Here is a 26,990-nt window from a genome sequence, read left to right on the forward strand (position 1 = left end):
GAAACCTGCACCTCACCCATGAGAATTTCACACATTTTCCCTCTCCCCTTTGATAGTTTTCAAATGTAATTTCTTTTCTCATTAATTGATAGGGAATGCTTTTTCAAAATGCTGGATATATGTTTTAGCACCACATTAGTATAGAACACACCTTAAACAAGTCATTACTGCTGTTTATTAATCAAGGAAACGCTCAAATGAACAAACCACTGCAGGGAATATTCTTGCTTAACTGAAAGCAACTGTAGTGTCATTCCTTGACAATGTAAATCCATGATGTCATTGATCCCCCCACATTTTTTGTGCTTGCCCTATTCCCTTAGCATTTGCTGAACGAAGCAGTTGGTGTAGCCTCCAACATGAATCCCAGTGCTGAAGACTGATTTATACCAGAACCCCATGCGCAGGCAGTGTTGAGCTTTCTCTCCAGAATTTTGTCACATCCTGTTTTGCATACCTTATATAAATGTATTTTCCACACAGGGAGGATATGGTTTGTTTTGATCATCATCTGAACAGCAGAGCCAAGCCAACTGAAGAAAAACAGATTGAATGTCTTTGTCCACTGCATTTGATTGATTAGGCATATCTGTACATAAGTAAATTCAAACATGAAGTACTCTGAGAAGTAGATTTTTAGATTCAAGGTCCTTTGCTGTCTGAGAAATTTGAAAATAAATTTTAAACAAAATTTCACAGTCCAGGTCTGATTCTATTGAAGTCTGAGAACAGGACTTATTTTAACTATCTGAACAGTTTCTACCCCAAGTTAGGACATAGGAATGCAGTTTCAAATATGTCAGTGAAACATGTTCCAACACCTTTTTAGCAGTCTGAAATTCATTTTCTTGCTTTGTTGACATTGTATGTCATTTAGCAAAATTGCATCCAGAAAAAGAGGATTTTTCATAACAGCATTTTTCATTAGGAAAAATATTTATTGAAGATTTCCTTTCCCAGCTCTTGCCATGATTTTGTCATAGACTTGCAAGAAACAGTGCAGTGAAAACAGTAGTTGTCTGGAAAATGAACTGTCACAGTTCCATTTTCTTTCCAGAGTCCCTTTCTTAGGAAAAGTAATTACTGGAGGTTTTCTCCAGTGTACCATTTATTTTATGCTAAGCCCCGCCTGCAAAATCTGAATCTATTATGTTAGGGCTACACTCAGACAGCACTTTATTCCATTTTCCAGACGTTTCCTTGCCTGATAATTTCCACATTTTATATAATCTCTAAGAGAATGTAAACACTACTTATGGAAAAACAGCAGAATCTAGCAGAATTTTAGCACCCATTCCTGTGTTATTTGCTTCCAGAAAGAAATCCATTTGCAACCCAGTTAACCCAGACAATTACAGAGGTTTTGCATTGTAATTTCATGTGATAAAATTGGGAGCAGTATTCTGGCAAGCAGATCTTTCCTGCCATTTAAAAGTTAGTGTGACGTGGCATTATATCAGTCCAAAAGTCACAGTTCCATAAAATACCAGGTAAAGAAGGTAAATGCAATGTAAAAGGAAGTTAAAAGCCAGGATAAAAATTCTAGCATTATGACTGGGAAAACTAACACAATAATCCCCACATCTGAAAATACTCTAGGTCTTCTCCTAATTTGAGGACCCATTCTTATGATTCACATTCTGACATTCAAACTTATTCTACTAGTTGGTATCTAATACAAACAAAGTAGTAGTAAGGAGGAGGTCAAATTGTTTATCTCTTTGTCTCTGAACAGGTAACATAAAAATAGAGTATTGTTATGGCTGCTGGTTGACTGTTCCTTTGTTTAGGAGTTCATAACCTAGAATGGATGGCCAATATTTTCTTAGTGGGAGTTGATAGAAGATACTTGGTTATCTCGCTACCTTGCTCAAGCATTTATTGATTAGATCAATGAAGGTACTGTTGGACTGTGCATGTTAAGTTGTGGGTGAATATATCAGACGACACAGCGATTCTTCAAACAGCTCTTGTTTATTCACAGGCCAGAACAGACTGAACTGAAGGGTTCAGTCAGCCTGCTTATATAGAGCTCCAGTACAATGTAACTAACAATTTTCTAAAACTATCCAATCACTGAACGTCACTGTCAATCCCTTATTTGCATAACTATCTACAGTATCCCCCTGCTGGCCCAGGGTGAAAACTTCAGTACATAACAGTGCACACCACTACAACATTCGTATGTTGAGTGGGAAGGTCCGAGGTGGATTGTAAGACCATCCAACTGAATGTGCTTGCAGTTTTCTGTGACTGTGAAGCCTGATCGCAGAGAGTTTGGGGGCTCTCTGTTTCAGATATTTCCATATCCTTTATGCTTCACTGCATTTTTATCTGGAAGGGCATAATAACATAACCTCGTTTCTGGGTTTGTTTGTTTTTCCCCAATCAAGTCAAAAGGCAATATTTGGTGTGGAATGAAGAAAATTACTTCTTGCTCATGCCTATTAATTGATAGAGTATTTTAAATGTAACACGAGCCAAGCCAAATAAGTCAGAAACGTAAAACCGCCTAGCCAAAGTCCTATGATATTCAGTATATAAAGTATTACTAAATGGAAATTTGAGGCCTATTAGTGCAACCAAAATCTGAACACCTGTCAAATTAGCTTTCATAGTTATATTTAATGTAACATTCTGGATGACTGTTCCGTAATCCTGTTAAAATTTAGCTGAAGTTATTCCAGTCCTTCTGTCTAATAAAAGTTACTTGTTTAGCCCAGAAAACTGACATGTGTTCAGATTTCAGTTGTACGTGTGTGTGTGTGTGTGTGTGTGTGTCAGAATGACCTCAGAACAGGGACAGATGAATCTGATAATTGATGTCTTTCACTTTCTCCCTTTTTTATTTTACATGCAACCTGACTCTTTTCTGTGTCCTTCACTATGTTATACTTGTGATTACCAAGAAGACGAGAGAGAAAAACTCATAATGGTGGTGGCAGCATATGTCTTTCATTACCTCATTACCTCATAAGATGCTGCAACTACACTTGAGCAAATCAAGTTCCATTGAACCCAGTAACTAGACTCATGTGTGTGCAAAATGTATGGGTTGTTGGGTATGTATATCACTTGTGTGCATGCCATTTAATATTAACACAAATGTGCACCAATCAGGCAGGGAAGGAGATGACTAGACAGGAGTGTAGGGCAGGTATGGATGATCTCATTTCCACGCCATGCTTCAATGATACTCAAGTGTTATATTTGGGTAAGCTATATACCTGGCTGAAGGAGGTTGTGGATTGCAGCCTTGTTGCATAATTGACAATAGTAATTCTGATCCTATGACTTGCATTCTCTCCTACATGATGTCAGTTAAGACTTTACAGATGGTAAGTCATGAGAGACCTCAAGCAATAGGGAGAAAATGAATGGTGTACCGTAATCAGAAATTGATGCCTCCTTGTGGAACTTGATGAGATGCAGGTTTTAAGCTTCAGTCAATATTGCTGTCATGCTGTTTGGAGGCAGCTGTAATTGATTAATCTGTATCAAAATGTCACATGATCAGCAAGTGGCTCTGATCTAATTGAAACAAAATATTTTTCCCCCATTAGGAACTTAAAAGAGAATCATTTAATGAAAATAGCCAAGAGCACTGATCTACTCAACTTTCCATATGTTCCACCTACGGCTTAGCATTCCGAAAATAGATTAATTGAACACAGTCAAACATTTTACTAAAATGGTGGAAATCAAACTAGAATCAAATAGAATGGTGGAAATCAAACTAGAATCAAATAGAATCACAAGGGTAATTTGATAGAGGTATCAGATATTGCTTCATGTACTGCCTAACACCATGTCCATAAGATTTGTTTTCTGCACTGGTGTATCAGCTTTTGTACTTTTTGCTTGCATGTGTGAGTTCTGGTCATCCAAACAGAAGCATAAAACAATGAAAAAGAACTTCTAATATTGCCACATCCATAATAGACAAACATCAGTGTGCCTATGATAGACAGGTAATTATGATATGAAGCAACAGACACAGGGATGAAGGATAGCCAGAATGGGAAGAAAGAGACAATGGGTAGGGATGGAGTGGGTTTAACCTTTAAATTTACTTTGTGAGTTGCTTTCTATTATTAGATATGAAGGCGGCTGCTTATGAATCCCTACACACATACAACCCAAGTTGCATGCTTGGCTTTAATAAACATGTCCTTTAGGACTTTTATGAGTATTAGCAAATGTCCACCATTGTGATAGGTAGTGGGGTTCTCTCACCAAAGAGTATTTGCCCCAAACTCAGATCTTGGCATCTCTCTCTCTCTCTCTCTCTCTCTCTCTCTCTCTCTCTCTCTCTCACACACACACACACACACACACACACACACACTGCACCAGAAGAACATCTACGGATCAAAAGGACATACATTGCAGAAATCCTTGGGTAGAGCAACTCTCCCAGAGTGTCCCTGTAATCTTAGACTAGGGGCTCAGTCAGCTTGTCCCACCACTTTCCCCTGGGAAAATCCCATCTTTAAAGCTGAATTGGAGCAGACATCAACTGGGTTTTCCATAGGAAGACTTAGTTTTCCTGGAGAAAGCAGTGTGGCAAACGGAAATCTGCACAGACCCATGCCTAAGAAGTGTGGGGCAAGCTGAAAGCAGCTGGCACCTGTGCTTTCTAGTGCATCTGAATGGGACACATCTGTGGACAACCTAAGGAAGTAGCATCCACCTTGGGCCTGCCCATAAAAAGCAAGTCTAGAGTGAGAGACCAAGGTGATATCTGCTGCTTCTAGGAGCTCTTCTCATGAAACTTTTGTGGGTGAGATGAAAGATTGTTGGACCCTGGGCGAGAAGCCAGAGGCTGAGAGGGAGGGTGTATCAGTCAGAAGTAAAATGAATCAATATTGATTTACAAATATATTATTACTTTGTATTAATGTAACACTTTTATATGTAACACTGTATTTTGTAATATTTTCTTTAAGTTGTCTGTTGTTGCTTCAGTTTTCTGCACACTGCTTAGAGATATTTCAAATTTATTTAGCGGTGTGGAAATCAAACAATCACTCAATCAATTCAATGTTTTGCTTTTTCACATTGAACTGAATGGAACATGCTTTTGTTTGCAGATGTGCCAATCGGCTTGATACAATTGGTGGTGACTGCCTTACACCATGCCTGAGCAAAACATCTCCCTCCAGAGCCACAAGGTTACATACATGTTTCTGAAAGGCAGAACACACACCTGCAGATGTGGGATGCCTTGGCTTGGAAGTTTTTCAGTAAAAAGGTAAAGGACCCCTGGACGATTAAGTCCAGTCAAAGGCAACTATGGGATTGCTTCAGGATGAGGGAGATGGCATTTGTCCACAGACAGCTTTTGGGTCATGTGGCCAGCATGACTAAACTGCTTCTGGTGCCATGGGACACCGTGACAATTGTCAGAGGGCGTGGAAATTCTGTTTACCTTCCCACCACAGTGGTACTTATTAATCTACTTGTGCTGGTATGCTTTAGAACTGTTAGGTTTGCAGAAGCTGGGACATAACAATCGGAGCTCACCTCATTGCATGGATTCGAACCACCAACCTTCTGATCAGCAAGCCCAAGAGGCTCAGTGGTTTAGACCACAGCACCACCTACATCCCTAGGTTTTTAAGTAGTAAAGCAATGGGTGGGGAAATGGGAAACCATCACTCCTCTGCTGCTTTTCCTATTCCAATCACCCCTCCCAACACTGCTTTTCAGAAAAGGCGTGCACTGTTCGGCTGTCCCTTGCACATATTCATATGTAACATGCAAGTTGAGTCCTTAATACTTATACTCCTTTCGGCAAATGGGATGAACTTGATTGTTTGCATCAGGAAATAAAGCTTTCTGAAATCTCCTCCCTGGTAACCTTTCATCCTGGACTTTGCAATATAGTTCTTTGGAAGAGAGTGATGGGCTATCATGTTTGCCAAAAGCTCAACTATATCCAGCATGCCAGAGAATGGAGATTTTCCATTCTTGGACAATATCTCACTTTCTAGGGTGTGGTATAAATGCGGGGGGGGGGGAATGAAAAGCCATAAATGACGCTGTAGTTTCCACAAGTGAAGTTAAATCTAAGAATAAATGTGCCTAGTGTAGCAAAGCAGACTTCCCAGAAGATGTTACATCAGTAGGACACAAAGGACTCCAGAGCAGCCTCACTAAAATCAATATGACTGCAAAGCAAGTAATTTGAGGGGAATGACAACATTCTTAATGCTTTTCTTTTGTAGATATTAGTTGTGCACCTAACAGAATTTTGATCACATTACAGAGAACATTAGAGGGAAATGAAAGAATAGCTTAATGCATTCTATTTGGGTAGCCACTGCTATGGCAACAATCCCATTATGGATGAACAAAAATTGGTGCATTAGCCATAGAAGCAAAAAGGAAATTGGTGCCTGTTTGAGAAAAGTTCTTGTGGTACAAAAACAGCCACCAAAAAGAGCTATCACTTCATGTGTTGAATTTTCACATAAAAGCTAGTAAATTCAGCATTCATTTAACAAAAATGAAGTATGCTTAAAGCCCCAAATTTTGACACACAATACCCAATTTTTAGACATTTCCAGTAGATGTGATGTCTTATGCCACATGTGTACTGATTCTTAGCTTTCTAGATCATTTAAAAGTGTTTTCAATTAAATTATATACTATAAACCAAAACAGAAAAGAGGAATCTAACATACAAATTCTCATGGTTGGTTCATAGTCAGATGAGACTAACATGAGGGAATCAGTAACAAAAAGTATTATTGTGATGCCTAGATTTCACGCATTGGTAGAGTTAAAGAGTTATGCACAGCTTTTGTAGTGGTGTAAGTAATAAAGTCCCATCATATGGCATAAAGATGTTCCAGGTTTGCCAGTCCATCTGAGACTTCCCAAGTATGCATTATTATTTTCTGAAAATGCCAAACATTTTTGTACCACAGTGATAGTTGTAAACTTTGCAATGTCTTCCACTTTTGCACAAGAGAAATGCTAGCTGCTGCCAACAGCCAGCTAAAAGTTCTTTTGAATGCATAGTCATTTGCTTCCTTGCCCCATAGATTTACAAACGATAGCCGTGGATTCATCTAAATTGTAATCTTGAGAATCTTTAAAAAATTGTGGTGTGCTTTGGACCAAAATATGTACACAGTCCCATCATAAATGGAAGTACAGTATGTTCCCCGTGCCTCGTAAGCTTTTTAGTTCATGTTATAAAAGACCTTAGTTATTATGGAATACTGTTCTTGACTCCTGGCTTTGAGCATGAGGTGTACATATGTCTTGTTTCAGACTTCTCTAGCAACAATCTTGGTCAATCCAAAGATATTTATCAAGAATATTGATGTTGAAACTCCCTGTTCCTGATTGAGCTTGAAGAGAGCTTTGGGTGTCCTGACCACCGAAGGATCAACACAGATCACCAGACTAGAAGTCTCAAGAGAAGACTAAGGAGAGGACAAAGTAGTTTAAAAGGCTCTCAGAAAGATTGCTTTTGCAGATAGACTCTGAATGGGTCCAAAAATGTTTGAGCTGTATATTAAGGGCACTTCATTGTAAACCATTGTAATGGTCCTCCTTGCTAGCACCCAGGGAAAAGAAGCCCATTATGCCCAATGTGGGTTTCATGATTTGTTTCATTCCAAACAAATGATGATCTGTAGCCAATGTTTGTTCTTGGCGAACAGGCTGTGGTCTGTTTTACTCAAACAAATCTACTTTCTGGTTATATCACTAAGCCAGGGATTGTGGATTGTTTCAGTGGCGTAGGGTGGGTTGTCAGCACCCAGGGCAAGGCTAGTAATTTGCGCCCCCTAACCCGTGGATTTGCGCCCCCTAACCCGTGGATTTGCGCCCCCTAACCCTAACCCCCAGATGTTGCGCCCGGTGCGGCCAGCCCCCCTGCACCCCCCACGCTACGCCACTGGATTGTTTCTCCTGTGCACTAGCAGGGAGGGGAAAGTGGCAGAGATCAGCAAAGTTCCTGGCAAGCCATTTGCTATAGTGACTGCAAAGTCAATGCTTCCTTGCTTAAGAATCTCCTTGCAAAGAGCTCTTTTCAGGCTTGAAGTCCCAGCATCCAGCCAGCATCCAGTCTTATGATTCCCATCCATCCATCCATCTGCCCATTTGTCTATTAATTTCTAAACTACATCTTTTAAGTTTTGAACCTGAAGTCAGTTCCTTCCTGATTTCTCAGAATCTCCTTTAGTGGCTCTGGGTTGAAACATGACTGAACTATGCAAGGTTCTGCTCATACTCAGCAGAGGGTCTACAGAGCAAAACAAAACCCAGTTAGAGCCATTTCTGCACTTAGGGAGTCTATTTTGACCACACTGGCATACACCTTAATAGATTCATAGGTTTCACTGGAACTAAATACCATTTCAGCACACATAGGAAAGATGACTAGACATATGCCAGATATCACTCAATTAATCGTGACGTGAACTTCATGTAACTAAAAAATGATGAGACAAAAGGCCTTTTGTCTCATCTCAAAGCAACGCCAACAAATATAGCAGATCTGAATGCCTGCCTCAAACTTAAACATCAGACAAGAACTTCACCCTACCTAAGACTTCAGGCATCAGGCTTTTCCTTCATCAGCTGTATTGTTCATTCCACATTATTTTAAGCTTGTCGTACTTAGGGCTGGCTCTTTCTGATATGATCTTATTCCTTGGGGCAGTCTATGTCAACATGCAAATAGGAAGGCAAAGCCCAGGGTTTCTGAGATATGATGTGGGTGATCTTTCTCTTCATGTTTTGACATACCCATGTGGAAATCCTGAAAGGGGCCAGGTGTGCATTGCTTTTACTTTTATCTGCTACAAATGTGTGTGTGCGTGTGCATGTGCCATGGTCTGCAGAAGCCTGGATTCTGCATTGCCACACCCACTTACCTGTCTCCACAGCAGATGGGGAGTTAGAGCATCACCGTGGCATCAACTCATGTGATGTACTCTTTATTATCAAACTGTTAACACTGGAAAGAAATGTAGATGCACTGGAGGTGAGGATTCTGAATGTGTTTTAAGATAGCGGCCTCATATTCCCATTTGCTGCAAAGGTTGAAAGAATAGTAATCAAACCCATTTATTGCTAAAGGAAATTGCCCATTGTAGCTTCATCCTAGAGATAATGGTATAATTTGAGCTCTGAAAATTCTGAATTTACCTGATCCTTCCTTCTTGGATTAATGGGCAGTCTGGATCTTAGTTATCCACTGGAGTTTGCTCTGATGCAGACCTAATGCTGAAAAACAGCATATCCAAGTACAATTTAAAACAATACTTACTGATTTACATAAAATAAAAATTCATCTTTAAAAAAGAACTTAAATGTGAATTTCTATGCAGATTTTTAAAAACAAAAACCCAATGCATAAACAGGATGGAATGGGCTGATTTGTGTGCCCATACAAAATGGCCTAGCCTTGTTATAGATTGATTCAGCCATTCCTGTGGCACTCTTTATAGTTTATCAGCAACCGAAGAATGATCTCAGCCATGCAAAGCTTATTGTCGAAACAGAAATGGAGAAAGATACGGTATAGTATGAGAATTGTGAGCAATACACATCTAAAGCATCTTGATATTATTATAACATTCCATCACTCTTATACTTTTCATATTTCTGTTTGTCTGTCAACTCAACAGTCTCCCTCTGGAAAAAAAAACAGCTGGGGGTCTGACATATATTTGGAATGTATTTTGTTTTAAAGAAAAGTGAACCAACTTTAACACTCATGCGTTCAGTAGCCCCGTTAGAAGCACCTCTCCTGGGAGAACTTGGGTTACATGCATGTTCAGCCCACAGTGCTATCTGATTATTCCCAGCTGCTAGATTTGTGTCAGACGATTTCTAAACACTGGGTAGTCCATTTGGCCTTACAGTAGGCTTTAAGTATTCAGATTCCTATATGACAGAAATTAAACAGATCTGGTCTCAAGACTATTGTTAATAACACTTAGCCAATAAATCTGATATCGAGCTGTGTAATTCTTTTCAAAGACAATGCCACTGAACTCTTTACCTTTCTGGTGCAGATGACAAAATGATACCAGATTAAAAGCAATTTTACATTAAAAATACACGTCCCAAGCAACCAAAACATTTGAAAAAGGCATTTCATACATAAGACTAAGTGTATCTACTGCTATGGGAGGTATATCTTCATGTATATGCCACTCATTCTTTAGATGCTAAATCTAGAACATATCTAGCACAGGGTCGTTCCAGATGACCAGTTTACTGAGCATTCATCTTGATTTGTTTCCAGGTAGATACGACAATGCTGGCTATTTAAGGAGAATTTATTTGTTTTTGTTTATGGGGAGGTTAGATGACGGTCATATATGCACTATACATACATATGAATTCACATTAAACAATCATGGTCCCAACCCCCCAAGAATCCTGGGAACTGTAGTTTATTAAGGGTTCTGAAAGTTGGTAGGAGACCCCTGTTCCCCTCACAGAGCTACAGTTCGAAGAGTTCCCTGGGTTGATCGGTAAACCACTCTGGGAATTTTAGGTCTGAGAGGGGAACAATGGTTTCCTCACAACACAGGAAGCTGCCTTATACTGAGACCATAGGACCATCTAGGGCTGGTAGTTATGCATATTAACCACTCCACTTACATTATGCTTAGCTTATACATATGGAGAAAAGTGATGGAAGAGGTAGGTAAGAATGAATCTATCTGAGACGGATACCAAGTATTAAACATGGCAAGTTGGAAGCAATCATGGTTGGCTTCACCATACTCCTAAAATGAACAGAAAGAAACATTTTTATTTATACATAAATTAATCTAGTTTGGTAAAACCATTCTCTTTCATTTATTTCCCCATACTAGTTTTAGTCTTAAATCTAAAGAAAAAGCACTAGTCCCGCAATTATTTCATCCTTGTTAATGCAAACTGTGGCAAACTTTGAAGCAAAGTATGTGTGTGTGTGTGTAGTGTAGATTTGAGCAATGACACTTGCAAAACTATTTTAAAAATGGCACCTTTGGGAGTGGAAATGGTAGTCATATATTGGAGATACTGACATATAGTTTTCGAAAGGCCATTCCTTCTGAAGTAAGTACGAAAGAAATGGAAAACTTATGGTTCAAAGCAACATCCCCAAAAGAACAATGAAACCCTGCAAGGCCCCAAATTGGGAAACAATGTGGAAATTATGACTTTTTTATGAACTTTTATAGTAACTGGAATCTTTCAGGTATGTCTGAAAGATTTTACTGGGTGTTTTTTATTGGGGAACAAATGAGAGAAATATAACTACAATGTATAGGTGTCTATATGAATCCGTTTTGTTTCCACCATTTTGCTTTGCAAAATTCCCAGTAACCACGTCAGAAATCATATGCATAAACTACAGTGAGCTCAAGCCAGGGAAAGTGAGCTAGCACTGACATCTTATTGACATTACTGAGTCCGAACTATTTTAAATGGATAAAAGACTAAAGTAAGTTGCACTTGTTTAAATGGGTCTAAATATCTCTGGATTAGAAGCTACCCTAGTAATCCGTCAGAACCCATAGATTTGTGATGTGGATTACAGCAACTAGGTGCACATAGAATAACCTGACTTCAGAACTGCTAGAATCTACCCTGCCTGAAGATCACCAGGAAATGACTGTGTGGATATATTTTTAATCCCCAGCCAGGAGCCACACATGGTATGTACTCATACCAGCACTACACACTATGTTTTTAGTGAAGATACACACTAAAGATGTAAAAGGATGAGTCAGTCCTCCTCCATTTTAAAATAAGGAATATGGGAATCCCAGAGCTCTTACAGAGCATGAATATGTGAATGGCCAAACTAGAAAATGAAACTTCAATTGTGTATGTATAATGTTAACAGTTGCCTTTCTTTCTTTTAAAAATGCAAGTAGAATCTGCTGGGGGATCATTATCATGAATGCTAGAAGTGGGGAAGGTGTTTTAACCCTTCCCTTCCCTTATGCTGCCCCTTTAAAAGGAATTCCCTTTTGTTGCTAAACTAGAATATCCTTGCAATGAAAAGGCCAGCTTAAGAAGGAGTGAGCTTTGCAAGGACCACAGCAGGAGAGGAGAGTGTTAAATCCCCCCCACAAACACTTACTGTGATCTCTACAATTACCCCCCCCCCCGCACCCAAAGCTGAAATCATTTGCATCTTGCACACATTAAGTGCAAATTTGCATTTAACTTCCTACTTCATTTGGCCCTCTGATACTTTTAAGTAAAAACATCAGTGATTGAACCTGGATATTTATGCAATCCAACCATATGGCCATTGCTTGACTGATGGGAGCCTCCTCAACAAAAGACAATGGACCAAGTAAAAATGCTTTGGGTTTTATACATGCCTCATACACTCTTTGTTGCTCATGTCCAAATTACAGAGTATCATGGCCTAGAAATCCAAAACCAAAGGATACACTCAAATGTGTTTTTCTTGCAATGAGCTTTGTTTTAGTAAATACTTACTTTCGACCTGATTCAGTTCATGGTTTGCACCATTCTTCAATAAGCATATCAAATTGGTTGTTTTTATTTTTATTTTGGTCTTAGTCTGCTTGAATATAAATGTTACTTAAAGAGGCATTTTGGATGCTTGTTTGCAGCTAATATGCATACCATGCACTAGGTATGTCATAGCGAGAGTATGATATAAAACCGTGTGAGACCTCCTCTTGTCTATGCAAGCTGGCTGAAGTTGGTAGCTACTCAGCTTTGCAAAGCAAAGTGGCAGCACAGCTGAGCAAACACAGCAGAGAAGTGATGAAATAATCAGAAGTTGGACAAAACTATTTGTGTTGATAGGCAAAGGGGAGGGAACCCATGAGGGGGTAAGACTCCTATTGCAGGAAAGTCTGATTCTTAACGTATCTGTTAGCCAAATGTTTCCTACAATCTGGAACAACTTTTGCTCCCCAACGCGTTCCCTTTGGCTTCTCCGAATGGTGACTCAGAGTTTGTGAGAGAATAAAATGTAGCATCTGCTGAGGTTGCAGCCTTGGAAACTGTGGCACCTATTAAGGCACTGTGATGAAAGTGAAGTGCATCAAAACTGGGGATAAAATACAATTGGAAGCTGATAGGTTGAGACAAAGGGCTAGAAGCAGATCTTGAAGGAGAGTAGAAAAAGCTCGGAGCACTTCAAACAGGGACATAGAAAAGGTGGGGAACCTCAGGATTGCGGCCTCCAGCCTTCTCTGTTTGGCCCTCGGGAGTTTCCACAAGCCATGCCCAACACAGGCCTTGCTTTATGCCACAAGTGTTCTTGTCTGGCTGCAATATGCCCTAGACCCTGATAATGCCTTTAGGTTGACTGGAGGGAGAATAGAGAAGGATAAAGGGTAAAGGGACCCCTGACCACGAGGTCCAGTTGCGGACGACTCTGGGGTTGCAGCGCTCATCTGGCTTTACTGGCCGAGGGAGCCGGCATACAGCTTCCAGGTCATGTGGCCAGCATGACTAAGCCACTTCTGGCAAACCAGAGCAGCGCATGGAAATGCCGTTTACCTTCCCACCGAAGTGGTACCTATTTATCTACTTGCACTCTGACGTGCTTTCGAACTGCTAGGTTGGCAGGAGCTGGGACCGAGCAACGGGAGCTCACCCTGTCGCGGGGATTCGAACTACCAACCTTCTGATCAGCAAGTCCTAGGCTCTGTGGTTTAACCCACAGAGCCACCTGCGTCCCTGAGAAGGATTTATTATTATTATTATTATTAGTATAGTAGTAGTAGTAGTAGTAGTAGTAGTAGTAGTAGTATTTTATATGTCACTTTGCAGGAAAACTCTCACCTGCTATATTCCTGGGGAAATTATTTCCCTGGCCCCAACTAGGCTGTGCACAAAGAGGACACAAAAAGTGTTCAACTAAATTTGGATCCCGAAACTTAAGCACAGCCATTTGTACTTGGGGTACTTCATGTCAAAACTGTTGGTGCAGCCCAAATGCTACACCCTTGCTATGACACATAGAGGGAGGGAGGGAAGGAAGGAGGGAGAGACTTGCTGCACCATTCAGACCCCAAATCTTGCCGTCACAGGACCACAGGAAGCTGCCTTATACTGAATCTGACCTCTGGCCCATCTAGCTCAGTACTGTCTGCACGGACTGGCAGCAGCTCTCAAGGGTTTCAGTTGGGAACCCTAACTAGAAATGGCAGAGTTGACCCTGGAACATTCTGCAGGCAAAGCAGATGCTCTTCTGCTGAACCAGCCTTCTCACCCACTTTCACGTTGGTATTTGAAGCTGGTCACTCCAGCCTGCTGAAGAGGGTTACCGGTGCCAGTTAAGTTGCTTTCTTTGGCAGGGAGCAAAGTCTAGCATCTCTGTTCCAGTAGCCAGATAAAGGGATGCTGGCACAGTATAGAATGTTTACACAGCAATTGGTAGGGTAGAAGCGCAGCTTTAGACTGGCTTTCACGCAGTTCCATGAGATGGCAAGCTTTATCATTGGTCATTATCTTCTTACATTTGTATGTGGGACCATGCCATGGGGTTTAGATTATATGAAGAGCAAAACAGCTTCTGCTATGTATAGAAACCGAAGGTCTCTCCCCCCCCCCCCCTTTAAAGAGTTTAGTTCACTCCATATGCTTGAGCACAAAGAGCACAATTCAGCCAAAGGTAAGCACTGATTTCCATGGGAGACATAAACACACCTGGAAACGTTCACTTGGACAATCTAAAAATATAACGTGCCGTGATAAATATTTAGCTTTCAAGCTGATTCAGTTCACAGTTTGGACACTTCTCCAATGAGCACATCAGATGTAGTTAATAAAACAATAGCCAGTACTTTTTCTTTCCTTTTCTTTTTGGTCTATTTCTATATAATCTAATAGGCAAGTTTGGAAGGTTGTCCCTATGTAATTAATTCCTTCGGCTTTCTTTTTTAAGTGTGTGTGGGGATTTACAATCAATATATACATAATGCATGTGCAGCCACATTTGCATAAGTAAGCAATTTAGTTTAAACTTTATTGTTTTTAATATGTTGGCGGGAGGGCTTTCCACTCAACATGTGCTCCCAGAAGTCGTTCCGAAATCCATTGTCTTCACAGTTCATGGCTATGGCTGAAGCTTTAAATTGAACCATTATGAGATGACTGGAGAAGAAAAGAAAACTGAATGGTGATCCTTTCCACACTTTTTTTTGGGAGGGGGGGGACTACATGAAAGACAGATTACGGTAATGTATTCCCCAGGGGAGGAATTTTGCTTGATTAGGTGTGTGGTGGCCTCTAGTGGTTCATCTTTGTAGAGAAACTCAATACAGCTACTGTCAGCTGGCCTGAGAATTTAAAAATGTAATGAACAAGATCAACAGTAAAATCCTATGTATCCTGAAGTAGGCTTTGTGGAACTCAGGGGGACTTATTCCAAGTAAACATGCATAGCATATGGCTTCAAGGGTAACAGAAGAGTCGGGATGTAAAAAGGCATCATTTCCCATTCTGCCTTGTATTTGTCGCAAGCTCCAGCGTTTCTGTTCCACTGCCATTCATCTTCTGCCGAAATTTGCATTATTCGTCTCACTGCTGTGGCAAGGCTACACAACTTATGTAACTGAAATATACTCGGAGTCGAGTGTGGATTTCATGCTCTTTATTCAGCTCATAGTAGCGAGGAATGAAAGTTCCCCCCAAATATCTGCTTTATATACATTATTTACACAATGGGCCGCGCGTGATTGGCTAATTCCGGGATTCTCCTGTAGGTCAATCAGGTTGCGGATTCACTTCCACCTGGAGCTGGATTGGGTGGCTCCTGAAGACCAATCAGACTGCTGCATTCTGGATCCTATTGTTCTAGGACCAATCCAACTGCTGCATTTTGGATCCTATTCAACTCAGTACATAACAGTAACTTACTCCCAAGCAGGTGGGAAATACTCAGTGACGTATTATTTGTGGACTGAAAGCAACTGCAATAGTGAATACGGATCGCATTTGCTGGCTTAAGAACAAAATAATATAAGAAGAGCCTTCAGGATCAGGCCAATGACCAGCATCCTGTTCTCATAACATGATGGCTATCTTAGAAGTGACACTGTGATTTTGAAGTTCAGAAATTGGAGCTCAAACTGGAGGTTCCTCTTTAAGGTGAAACCTTGGTTGGAATGTAGAGGTACTCTGAGGATCAATCTTTGTTTTCAGAAGAATAAAATCACTTCACTTTCAGAGTATGTAAGAAACGCTATCCGAATGGAAGAAACAAAAGCATCCAGAGGCACAATACTTCAGAGATAGCCTACAGACTCTATTCCCCATATTCCTCCTGCTTATGAAAAAAACAAGTGTAAGGGAAATTGAACACTTTGTTTTTTTTAGAACAACAACAGCTACTTGTCCCTGGCTCTTGCCTTTCATGCCTGCTTGTCAGTAGAATTTGGTCCATTAGATTGGTCCATTAGAATGGATCACTTTCCCCAACCCCGCATCCGATGACAGCACAAATTACTAGGTATCTAAGGAAAGTGGGACTTAGGACATCCCTTGAGTGAAGTCAGTAAGATGGCAGGCCTCTTATGCTCAGAAGTGATCCACAACAATGAGAAATCCCAGAGACAAAAGTGCTCAGATGTAAATGAAACATCATAAGCAGCACACTCTAAATTAAAGAAATTGTTTTAGTTCTATATAAAACCATTCAGCTTACAGTATTTTCAACATGCTTATAAATCCAAGTTTGAAATTAATGATGCAAAAATAAAGTGTCCAGACAAGTGAGTGGGAAAAATGTTTCTGCTCCAAGGTCCAACGTCTAATTAAAAATTACTCCATTAAGTTATATTTAGAAGCATATTAAAAACTGTTTCTGGCATCTTTGAATGGAAATTTCATTACTTTCAATATAATGATCTTAGACAAAAAAAAGCAATGCTTACACCAATGAGTTGAAGGGTGTATGTAGTTACACTGAAAAACTGCATTGCATATGTACATATAACTGTTAACAGTTCCTGCTACAACAGTATACTTTCCAACTTTTTTAAAAACAACTTTTCATGTCAGAAAAATGCATGAATAATTTAAGGTAAACTATGCTTCCAAGTGTCATGACAGTGTGTTAAAAATGTATGCTTTATTTAGATAAAATGAAATCCTTAATGTTATCTAAATTGGAAGTTATTGGGTGATATCCAACTAACTCATATTTAGAGTAGACTCATGGAAACCCAATGTACTTAAGGCACTTAAGTCTATTGATTTCAGTGGGTCTATGTGGAAAATGCTGGGACGCGGGTGGTGTTGTGGTCTAAACCATGGAGCCTAGGGCTTGCCAATCAGAAGGTCGGCGGTTCGAATCCCCATGACGGGGTAAACTCCCGTTGCTCGGTCCCTGCTCCTGCCAACCTAGCAGTTTGAAAGCACGTCAAAGTGCAAGTAGATAAATAGGTACCACTCTGGCGGGAAGCTAAACGGCGTTTCCGTGTGTTGCTCTGGTTTGCCAGAAGCGGCTTAGTCATGCTGGCCACATGACCTGGAAGCTGTACGCCGGCTCCCTCGGCCAGTAAAGCGAGATGAGCTCCTCAACCCCAGAGTCATCCGCGACTGGACCTAACGGTCAGGGGTCCCTTTACCTTTTATGTGGAAAATGACAAACCGAAGGATTTCACCCAGCATTTTCTTTCCATAGTTGTTTGACCAAATCATCAAATGATGTATTATCCTACATATTAGCCCCCCAAATGGTGCTACCTTAGAGAAAACAAAACAGCTGCAACCACACCTTTTCCACCTTTAATATTCCTTTTGACTCAGAGCCATTTTTTTTGCACCATGGCAATATTAGAGTCAGTGGAGGCAGCAGTGATTTGCGGTCCAATGGTTGAGCTAAAAACAATAATGCAATTTCAGAAGATCCATTTACTGGATCCAACATGTGCATTTGTTGCTTTGCCCACCCTCCCTCTCCCTCCTGTCTCTCCTTTCCTCCTCCCCCCGACTCCTAAGGAACACCACTTTCTCCTCAATGACTGCTTCATTTCCTTCCCTCCAAGTATCCCAGATTGGTTCCCTTTGCTTCATACCCTTTCATCTACTCTGCTTTTTGTTTCTCCCATAGTACTGAAAGAGGATGCTCATCCTCTTTGTGTGCTTTTCAAGGCTCAGATCAGCAGCTCAGGTGCTGGATGGGCTGAGACTTCAAAAGCCCATAGAGCTGAACAGGAAGTGGGAAAGAGTGTCACTCTTCCAAATTCTTCCTTCAGCTCTATGCACTTTCCAAGAGCAGGGAAGGGTAATCCCCATTACCTCCTCATGATGAAAGGATCAGTAGTGGAGGGAGCTGCTAGCTGGCTGTATGGGTGTCAGAGGGCATCCCATTGCAGCCATGGGCACCATGATGGAAATATCATGAATAGGAAGCTGGAACATATATAATCTCCTCTCACAAAAGAGCCCTCATCTTGCAAGTGTAATTTCATGGACCCTTAATTAGCCAATTGTGGTGCACACTGCACGTAACTATGAAAAAGTGTTTCCGTTATAACTAGCGAAATATCAGCACTCTTCAACAACAGAACCAAAGTTATTTTAGGCAAAAAGGCAACCAGATTGGAATTAACATTAGATGCATCATAAACCACAAATAAGTTTGGTTCAATGGAGGTTTTCCGCAGAGGATTAAGTCAATGTGATTCTTAGGCTGCATATTGGAACTGCTTTATCCTTCCTTTGAACCAAATAACTACTCAAAGGAAGAACTTATTTTCAAAGTGAAGCCAAGGGAATTCTATTTCAAAGAAAGGAACGAGCAAAGCAGAGGGCCATGCACGCATATATAACTTCAATACGATACTATGTTCACATCCAAATCTGCCAGTATGGAAAATATACCAGGAAACTGGTAAATCACTTAAAGCAAGGGAAACTGTGAATTAATTTCAAGATGCTTTGTGGGAAAGTTACTTGAACAAGTTTGAACTCAGATGAGATAACAGGCAAACCTCTGCAACAGGGTGGGTTGCTGGTGACCCTCCAGATGGAGCTGGGTTAAAACAGTGATGGGGGAGAAATTGGATTCAGATTGCATTCAAAGGTGAACTTGCAGAATTTGCACTCTCCAAAGCAAGGTGCGAACCAAAACACAGCTGTCCTTTGAAATTTGCACTTCTCCAAATTTTGCAATGCAAAAATGTATGACTAGGGCAAAGGGCGCATAAGAATGCATATATCACTAAAAGTGCCATAAAATCCATTAGAAGGGATGTGCAAAATTACATACAAAAATGTGTTTATTAGGAGAAAGGGCACCTTCCATGAGGCTTTAAAAATATATATACACAGACTGTAATCATTTACAAATAGCTGCAGAAATATAGAGAACTGAATTTAGGACAGGAAAGGTGTCAAACTGAGAGAAGTGGAACTGACAGATCCATCCATCCCCAGCCCAAAGTTTCCATCATCCCTGACCATTGACCATGTTGGCTGAGGCTGATGGGTTTTAGAGTCCAACAGATGCTGGAGGCCTTGCTTTACAAGGAGGCTTGCTGGAAGAGCAAATCTCTTTTTCAAATGCTACCTAATAACCTCCCTGCCACATTGTCAAACTAATTAAATTATGCCTTTGCATGTGTGCCTTGCTGTTTCTACATTTCTGCCTATTCCAATGAGTCAGGAATGATGCTTGGAAGGGGAATAGCTCACAATTCAGCCAAATCATTGCTCATGTTTATGGGAAATAGGCTGTAGTCATTACTGGTGAAACCCCTTTGAAACTTGTAGGGTGTGATTTGTCAAGGACTGGGCAAGGCTGAACTGGGCAAGGCTGGCTGGAAGGCACTATTTTAGCTTCACATGAAAACCCATTTTCTTCTTCTTGAGCGTAGGAGTCACTGTAAATCTGCATATACCCTAAAGCTAGAAAAAGCTGTAGCTTGGCACTTGGTGAAGAAAAGATGAATCTAATGGTAGACTAGACTAGTAATGGGTGAGAAACCTGGGCAAAGTGGTCAGTTTAAGCTTATTTCAAATCCAAATCATATACCTAGGAAACCCGAAATTCCTGTCCCCTCACCAATAGTCTAGCCACTAGGTCCCCCAAACCCTTCCCCCTTGCTTTTAAACTCTACTTAGTGGCTGGGCTGGCAGGAATAATGGCAAGGTTGGCATTCCACCTGAAGGAAAAGAAGATGTCTCGCCTTTCCTCCCAAGCACCAGGACATTAGGACACAGTTGTCCTTTGAAAATGTACACATTCCAGCAGCCTTTAGGAAAACTACATTTCTAAGGGGCCACTGGAACTCTTTATGCTGGCGCATTGCCATGTAGCAAACAGAGTAGACATGTAAGGAGGGAGACATACTGCCTTTCTTTTGCCTGCAGCTTGAGCAGCACTGCTTTTTCAGCTACCCATGGCATAGTTAGCAAGTCGGGTTTAAAGAGAGGAAGGTTGGGGAATGAGGGGGATTGAATTGGGAAGGGCCAACTTAGAATTCTTCTCCAACACAGATTTTAACCTGAGCCAGAGAAGAAACCATGGCCCTGATGCTCACCTCCTCATTGTAACGAGCACTACAATACCCCAAACCTCAAAGTTATGTGTATCACCAGTATCCCTTGCTTAAGTATCCCAAGCTCATCTTTTGAAGTTGCAGGAATTCTTGAATGAGCTACCCAGAGTCTACTGCCCCTAGGCAACCCATCTTGGCAATGATGCATAGGAGAAATAGGGATGGGGATTCCTTTTGTCTCTCCCATGTTGTCTATGCTACTGCCACTGGTCCTGCTCTACTAAGAAAGTATAGGAAGATAAGAGAGGTATATTTGACTGCTGAGAGGTGGTCAAGAAGGCCTTGTGGGTAGTAGGCAGGCAGTAAAGGTGGGTTGGCAACAGAGAACTTTCTCTCCTACTCAGATTTCCAGTTCTTGGGGGACATTCAGGGGTTGGAAAAATCACATCTGGTTTGGAGTTGTGTCTCTCTGTGTTTAGATCTGAGCCAGACAAATGCTTACATCATCCCCTCTGCACAACTCCTGCATTTCAAATTCTTCCAGCCCATCCTATGCCAGCAGTCTTGAAAGGACATGCCATTGGTGGTGCCCACACCAAAGTGACATACAATGTTTCTTTCCTATGACTCATTCTAGCTGGACAAAACCATGTTGTTCAATGAGTTGCTTAGGGAATTCTAGTATGACCTAGAATCTGATTCAACGTTTCTGTTACCTACATTTTCAATTTTCCAAGGATAACTCTTTTTTTCCCCACTGGGGAGGACCAATGCAGTTGTGAGGATGGAGGGAGAAAACAAGGCAATTTGTCAGCCAGCACATTTATATTTGGAATTTAAGTTTGTTGCTTTTCCTATCTTTCAGAACTGATGATAATTCCTCCACTGCAAAATGGGTATAAGCATAAAGCAAAATTTAAAAAGGAGGGCCAAATCTGAGACCACTTTTATCAGCTCAGGCAGGTAAACTCTTGGCTTGTGGGGTGGTTGATACACCAGTGAGATCCCTAAGCTGATATGATTGCCTAATATTAGATGCAAACACACCTAGAGAGAGATCCTGGCTAGGGAGATAAGATTCCAGCACCAGGCACCACTAGTTGGTGCTGCACTGAGAAATGATGTGGAATTCAGTAGATGAGCATTAAGTCCACCCAGCTCACATACTCAGTTCATAGTGAGACAAGCCAGGTTGACTTATATATGCAAAGATAGACTCCTAGCCTCTTTGATAAGGACCGGCACTAAACAGCAGCACTGCATTGCTGCAGATCATGTCACCTTAGCTGGGGGAAGGGCCATTAAGGGAGACAGATATCTGAGACACGCCCCCCCATCCCATTAACTGGTAAGCCAATCTTCCACCAACCATGCCCAAAATGACTTGATCTGAGGGGGGATGGGCACACAGGTAATTCTGATTAATATAGGCACAGGACCAGATAAAATTTGATATTCAGGAAAGTGCATTCATAATGGTGATACCCTTGCAACGAAAACAATACCCCATCCATCCCAGGATTGTAGTTCTTTTAACCTTAACTCATTATACATCTTATCAAGTTTTCATTGAGACCCCCAATGCGAGGGGCAATTGCCAGTTTGCCAATGATTACAAACTAATGAATATGGTCTCTCCTTGTACAGTGGTACCTCAGGTTACATACGCTTCAGGTTACATACGCTTCAGGTTACAGACTCCGTTAACCCAGAAACAGTACCTTGGGTTAAGAACTTTGCTTCAGGATGAGAACAGAAATCGTGCAGCAGCAGCGCGGCAGCAGCAGGAGGCCCCATTAGCTAAAGTGGTGCTTCAGGTTAAGAACAGTTTCAGGTTAAGAACGGACCTCTAGAATGAATTAAGTACTTAATCCGAGGTACCACTGTACATTTCCTCCTTTTTCCAGAGAGGGTCACTGATAAACTAAAGACCTGCAGCAGTGTCTTTTCCAGATACTAATAAATTTCATCTACCATTTAATTGCAGTCCAGGAAGTTTATGCTGCTTGGATTTAAGATCAAACTGGCTTGTTTCATCTTTTTTTCCACCAGCAGCTGTAGATGCTCCACTTGCTTTTCAACACCCTTTCAATAGATAACCCATCGCGTGTATTTACTACACAAACCAAGAATCTTAGTTCCAGTTCCAAGAACAGGGATGGAGAGGATACATACCATTCATTTATAAAGGCTTATAGCCTGGTTCAGACATGCCTTTTGAAGTTCCAAATGCTTTTTTTTAATTCTCCTGGCTGGATTTAGTTTAATCCACCAGTCTACTGGCCTGAGAGTCAGGGCCCCCTCCCCAACCAACAGTATAATTTAAAAGCAGGACACATGCATATATGCTTAATAGAGTTCACATATTGTGTTAGGCGTTGGTTCCATAACTCAGGATCCCCTCTGGGCCAAAAGAAAATAACACCCAATGCTCTAGATGGTGCATCCTGCCAGAATGGTTGTAGCTATAGCTGTGGACATGCCAGTTCACACTAACCCTTTCCCATACAAGCTTCATTCAGATAAAGGCTTGAGAAATCAGTAGCACACTTAGGTAATTTTAGACTCTCTGGACCAATGACACAGGCAGAGGCAACAGCAACTGAAAAAGGTGAGACAGTTTTGTGTAACCCTTTGCCTACTGAAACCCACCAATTTCAAGACAACAGTTTCCCTAAAAAGAACCCCACCTTTTGACTCAGTCTTAATACATATTTGTGCTACATGTCATACTGAAATCCTCCGGATGTTGAGGGAAACGCATGGCTTGATAAATCATCATTAAAGTGCTTAAGAACACTTCTTGATTGACAGGTCTTCAGCATAACAAGAAGTATTTTGTTATTACTCTAATAGGAGGAATAAGTGCTTTCTGGCTCAGGGATCAAGGACATGTATTCTTCCAGATATCTTTGGAATCCAGCTCCCATTAACCCCAGCCAACATGGGCAATGATCAGAAATGGAGTCAGTCTGGAGGGCCATAGGTTCTGAACCTTAATCCTGGGTGAATTGCTCCGTTAGATCCAGGGGACTGTTATCTGATTGGCACTTTATTTGTTTTCATATTGAATATGCATATTGATAAATCAGCATCATCTCACTTGAACCCATTTTCCCCTCTTGATTCAGTGCCAAAGCTCATCACTAACCACAACACCCAAAGCATAAGGAGAACATTCCTTACAGCAGAAATCCTTTCTGAGGTCATATTTTAATCAGATTCATGCTCCCTGCTCCACTCTGTGGGTGCATTCCAATGTTCAGAAAGGAAATAAATCAGATCTAGCATCGTATATTAAAATCAAACCACAAATATCATCAGAAAGTACCCAGCATTTGATGTTGGTGGGAATATTCTCTCACACAAAAATTGCTTGGAAATAGAAATATCAATGTGACATTGCTTTGTTTCTGGTTTGTCACCCATCTAATAATAAAAAATAACAAACGGTTACATCTCTTTGCGCGGACTTACCAAGACTTTTAATATTTGCTGTTGAAACCAAGGAGGAACATAGATGATGTGCTTTTCTTTATATCATAGAGTGCGTAGTAGTATGCCTCCAGAAGTGCATAATTCATTTTCACACAGAAAAGTATAAAATGCTTAAATAATCAAGACACTGTTTTTTGTTAAAATATTAAAATATTTGCACAGTGCAATCCTATTATGAATTACCGTATTTTTCGCCCTATAGGACGCACTTTTTCCCCTTCAAAAATGAAGGGGAAATGTGTGTGCGTCCTATGGGGCGAATGCAGGCTTTCGCTGAAGCCTGGAGAGTGAGAGGCGTCAGTGCGCATCGACCCCTCTCGCTCTCCAGGCTTCAGGAAGCTATCCGCAAGCCTGGCGCGCCCGGGGGGAGTTCCCGCGGGCTCGCAAGGCTTGCGGGCGGCAACCTGCAGCCCGAAGCACGGGGTGCCCTCCGGAGGATGCCCCGTGCTTCGCGCAGGTGTCCGCAAGCCTTGCGGGCAACAGCCTGTTCTGGGGGCTGGGGACGGGGGAAGCTCGGACTTTCCCTGCCCCCAGCCCCTCGCCCCGCAAGCAAGCTCCGGGAGCGATGGCAAGGTTGCACAACCTCGCCATCGCTCCTGGACCCATTCAGGGGGCTGGGGACAGGGGAAGCTCGGGCTTCCCCTGCCCCCAGCCCCGCAAGCTTCGGGAGCGATGGCGAGGTTGCGCAACCTCGCCTTCACTCCCAGACCCCCAGCCCCGAGGCTAAAAATGAAGCCAGGACAGCGAGCAGGATCCATCCAGCTCGCTGTCATGGCTTCTTTGCTCTTTGGGGCTCAGGGGGGGAATTTTTTTCCCTTTATTTCCCCCCCCCCCTCAAAAAATAAGTGCGTCCTATGGGCCAGTGTGTCCTATAGGACGAAAAATACGGTAAGTCCTATTGAATTCAAAGGGGCTTACTTCCAGGCTCAAGATCATAAAGTGCAGTTTGTGGCTGCTTGGGGATTTGAACCCTATTCTCATTACATCACACTGGGTCTCCTGTTGTATTGAAACCCACCAACTCCCTTGCTTGTTTGCATGACTTTTCTCTGGACCCAGACAGTAACCTTGGGGCCTACATTCAAAATTTCCATTCACAATGGAATATGGGAAGAAATGACCAATATATGTGCTCTTTTGCAGAACACTCTATTTAACAATCATTCCAAACATCATAATGTTGTTTTCTCATATTAGCATGGACAAGCAGTAGCTCAAGATCAGGCAGTTCTTAAATTTCACCACAGAGAGACTTTTGCAAGTTGACAAAGTCATTTTTCAGGCTTCACGCAGGATAATTGGGGCCAAACATTATTCAGGTGACCTAGCAGTACCAGCATCATGCTCTGAATTTTTGCTTTAGTCTTCTGTACTCTGAAAGAAAATGAAAGGCTCTAGGACAGGGATGGAAAATCATTGGTCGTCCATATTTTATTGGAATTCAACTCCTATCAGTCTCAGTCAGTGTAGTCAATAGCCAGGGATGATGGGAAATTTGTCAAACAGCATCTGGAGGGCCAGAGGTTCCTCATCCCTGTTGTAGCAGAATAAAGCCTTCTTCAAAGTCCCTGTGAAAAATGATTGCAGGGTGGTGAAGATTTGGCCAAAAATGAATAGCTGTCCTTTCCAGCACTGATAACAAATGGATGAAGCAGAGAAGAACAAGATCAGAGAGGTGTTGATATCTTGGCTTTTTGTCTCTGAAACAAGTAACTCTGAACCACAAATGAGGAGAGTGCATGAGCTCAGGCCATGCTTGTGAACTTCCCAAAGGCTGTGAGAAAGGCATGCTAGATTAAATACACCTTTGACCTGATCCAGCAGGGCTTTTCTTATGTTCTCATGCTCCATATAGCTGCATGTGTACTTTCCAGGAACAGGTTTCCAATTTTATGTAAAAGTAGGTTAAAAGATGAGGTAATGTGGGACATCACTTCATCATGTGAAGGCAAGACTCAAGAGCAAGGATCTGAGAGAGCAGAACTGACCTTTACATAATTTTCATGGAATGTCTTTCCAACAGTTTGCTTGAAATATCATTCGGAAGAAAATATTAAAGCCAAAAACAGAGGAAAAGAGCATAAAGGAGTTCAAGAAACTCCAGCAAGTCATTGGATGTAGGAGTATGCTGTTTGCTAGCTGTTCCAGAAATGACACCATAAGCTCAGTCTTATGAACTGGTTATCACCGTGCAAGAAAAATGGCCATCTGAATGACATGTTAGCTTTGTGGGATATGCCTACAAGTTTTGATTCAATGTCCAAAGCATCAATTATTGTCCAAATGCAATGAATGGAGACAAAGAAAGGTGTGGTATCCAAATAAGAGCTACATTACACAAATACAAAATAGAATCTCAGTCAAAGACTTCCCATATAACACATGACTGCAGAAAGTTTCCAGTGACTCTCAGTCAGTTTAACTTTAACTATATGCTGGATTACAACCCATGCAAATCTATAATGGTGGCACTTGTTAACTAGGAATCTGAGAGCATGTTTACACTAAAAAAAAAAAAATCTTGAGAAGTGTAGTTCATTGTGAGGGCCCTAAGAAAACAAGAGTTCCCAGAATTCCTTGGGGAAACACATGACTGCTAAACTATTTCAAAAGGTTTTAGCTCATAACACATCCATGTGTTGGCTGTAACAATGGATGAGTGGTATGGATGAGTAGAGTGCCCTTTTACATTTTTTACAAACACACATTGATTCCCCTGTTCCAGGTTCAACAGCAGTTTAGCTTCCTACAATGAATCCCCAAGTTGACCTCCCTGTTTTCAAACCCAGCTATGCTGCCAGACAAAACTTCTGCTCTCACCAGGCGGTAGGTGAAGGATAGTTTTCCCTGAATGCCTCTGTTTGGGCCTGGTAAGTGTCCAGTGAAAGCAATGGAGCAATGTATACTATGAAGGTCTGGATATTTCTTGCCAGGAGTCTGACCCAAATGGCTTCTACAGACATCACAGGACTAACAAAGAACAGAAATACAACCTTGGAGTTAACAAAAATTCAAACA

At 41.4% G+C, this 26,990-nt stretch overlaps 1 long non-coding RNA gene across 5 annotated transcripts in view; it reads right to left on the reverse strand.

Moving 5' to 3' along the window:
* LOC310761283 overlaps positions 1-14,362 on the reverse strand; it is a 46,886-nt gene extending 32,524 nt beyond the window's left edge. For 2 of the 5 annotated variants that reach the window (XR_014547319.1, XR_014547320.1), the window contains exons 1-3: positions 14,237-14,362; positions 10,639-10,766; positions 9,172-9,249 (exon numbers count right to left, since the gene is read on the reverse strand). This is a non-coding gene — a long non-coding RNA (uncharacterized lncRNA). Of the gene's footprint in view, positions 1-6,736; positions 7,440-8,150; positions 8,264-8,944; positions 9,057-9,171; positions 9,250-10,638; positions 10,767-14,236 lie in introns of those variants that run through there. The other 3 variants (XR_014547321.1, XR_014547322.1, XR_014547323.1) reach the window with 3 other exon arrangements.
* Positions 14,363-26,990: the final 12,628 nt, after the last annotated feature.

The sequence above is a fragment of the Podarcis filfolensis genome (assembly GCF_964270895.1).
Source record: "Podarcis filfolensis genome assembly, chromosome: 4".
Taxonomy (NCBI): Eukaryota; Metazoa; Chordata; class Lepidosauria; order Squamata; family Lacertidae; genus Podarcis; species Podarcis filfolensis.